This window comes from Oratosquilla oratoria, chromosome 5 (assembly GCF_046742065.1).
Source record: "Oratosquilla oratoria isolate Oo_2021 chromosome 5, ASM4674206v1, whole genome shotgun sequence".
In the NCBI taxonomy this organism is placed as follows: Eukaryota; Metazoa; Arthropoda; class Malacostraca; order Stomatopoda; family Squillidae; genus Oratosquilla; species Oratosquilla oratoria.
The window spans coordinates 3,598,981-3,601,480 of NC_134781.1; the positions used below are offsets into that span (position 1 = coordinate 3,598,981).

The window sequence follows — 2,500 nt, forward strand, 5'->3', positions numbered from 1 at the left end:
AGAAAGAAACAGGAAGAGAAATAGTGTGTGTGTGTGAATCACCACCATGTTCCTCGATCACGTGTTGAGCTCGTGATCGACAGTTATTTCCCGCCCTTTTGAGAGCTATATGACCGATCTATGAGTAATGCTGTGATCTTACACACACACACACACACACACACACACACACACACACACACACACACACACACACACACACACACACACACACACACACCGCTCGGAGGCGGATTGGTAAAGCACTGGCCTCACAAGCCAGAGAACCGGGGTTCGATTCCCCGGCCGGGCGGAGATAAGTTGGGTTTGTCTCCTTTCACGTGTAACCCCTGTTCACCTAGCAGTGAGTAGGTACGGGACGTTAGTCAAGGAGCTGTGACCTTGCTGTCCCGGTGTGTGGTGTGTGAGTGGTCTCAGACCTACCCAGAGATCGGCAAATAATGAGCTCTGAGCTCACTGCCGTAGGGTGGTGTCTGGCTGTCTCGACAGAGACTGCAGCAGATCCGAGGTGAATACACACCACACACACACACACACACACACACACACACACACACACACACACACACACACACACACACACACACACACACACACACACACACACACACACACACACACACACACACACACACACACACACATACACACACACAACTCCTTACCCACGAGAGCTGGAGTACCGTCTCGTTGTGTAGCGAGGGTGAAATTATTTCAGCCCTGGGCATGTGCGTGCGTGCGTGTGTGTGTGTGTGTGTGTGTGTGTGTGTGTGTGTGTGTGTGTGTGTGTGTGCGTGTGTGTGTGTGTTAATGTTTTTATGTAAATTTTTCTAACGATTGGGTTGGTAAACACACATGTAAACAAAAGCTAACGCAAAGACACACACACAACTCGTGGCGCAGTGATAGACTTCTCGGCCGTCAATACGCGGTCCGAGTTCGAATCCCGTCCAGGGCTGAAATAATATCAGTATCGCTGCGCTGCAAGTCGTTACTCAAACTCGTTGGCGGGCAGTTGTGTGTGTGTGTGTGTGTGTGTGTGTGTGTGTGTGTGTGTGTGTGTGTGTGTGTGTGTGTGTGTGTGTGTGTGTGTGTGTGTAAGGTCACAGCATTACACATAGATCAGTCATATATGAACTCTGAGCTCTCTTCCGGAACGAAATAGCTGTCGATCACGAGTCCAACACGCGATCCAAGACCATTGTGAATCTCGCGCACACACACTCACACACACACAAGGTACTCTTGACTAAGCAGGGGTTCTTCTACACTGAATAGATTGTCTGGTATTATATAGAGCATCTTAGATGTCCCTATTTGGTCCCATGTGTGTGTGTGTGTATTTTTTACCTAGTTGTATTTACCTAGTTGTATTTTTACGGGAAGGGGAGCTATGCTTGTTGTGTCCCGTCTTCATATCTCATTTTATCTAAACTATTTTTAAATTCATGTATTGTTTTTGCACACACCATTTTCTCATCTAACTTGTTCCGTGTGCGTGTGTGTGTGTGTGTGTGTGTGTGCGTGCGTGTGCGAATCTTTGGACTACAGTGAACGCCATGGCCCTGTAGCTTCCTACAGGTTGGCACTAGGTGCCTACCCCACTCACCCAAAACTGCTGACATCCAAGTCTGTCCATGATAAAAAGGGACTCCATGATTTAATATCATGTCCAACTTAATGATAATAATAATAATATTAATGGCAATAATAGATAATAATAATCCCACCAGTCATACTACTCAACTGTTTTATTCATTATTATTATTATCATAATTATTATGATTTTTTTCAATAAGGCATAGGTGACGTCATCGATCCCACTGGGGCAACAGAATTACCTGACGAGCGAAGAAGGGGAGAGGGGGAGGGGGAGAGGAGGTGAGTGCCACGCAGTACATACAGGAAATTGGCACTTCCGTTGGGGGCAGTACCCCCTCCCACCGGCCTCGCCCCCCCACCCCCCCTCACCCCTCACCCTTCTTCGCTTCGTCCCACCGGGGTTGAGGGGAGGGTGGGTGGGATGGTGGTTCTATGTGCCAGTTCCTCTTCCTACCCTTCCCCTTTTTTATTCCTCTCTTTTCTCCTTTTTCTTCCTCTCTTTTTTCTCTCTTTTTCTTCCTCTTTTTCTATTTTTTTTCCTCTCTGTTTTTTCTTATTCCTCTTTTTTCTTCCTCCTTTTCCTTCATTTTTCTCTTCATTCTTCATTTCTTTTCCTTCCTCTTTTTTATTCTTCTTAAAACCTCTTTTTTTTTCCTCTTATTTTTTTCTTCCTTCTTTTTCCAGTTCTTCCGGGCGCTCAACCTTTTCCATTTTTTTTTTCTTCTTTCCTCCCTTTTCATCTTCTTTCCTATTTCCCTCACCCTAATTTTCCTTCCTCCTCTTCATCCCTCTTTCTCTCTTTCCTCTCTTTCTTCGTTCGCTCTATCCGTTTTGGTGTACGAGTCCCAACTTGGCCTCTTGATTGCTGGCGGTGTCATCGGTAGCGTGCTGGTCTCGC

At 46.4% G+C, this 2,500-nt stretch overlaps 1 protein-coding gene across 1 annotated transcript in view; it reads left to right on the forward strand.

Moving 5' to 3' along the window:
* The window catches only part of LOC143025313 (uncharacterized), a 402,756-nt gene that overhangs the window by 252,524 nt on the left and 147,732 nt on the right, over positions 1-2,500 (forward strand). The gene's annotated exons all lie outside the window — the stretch shown is intronic.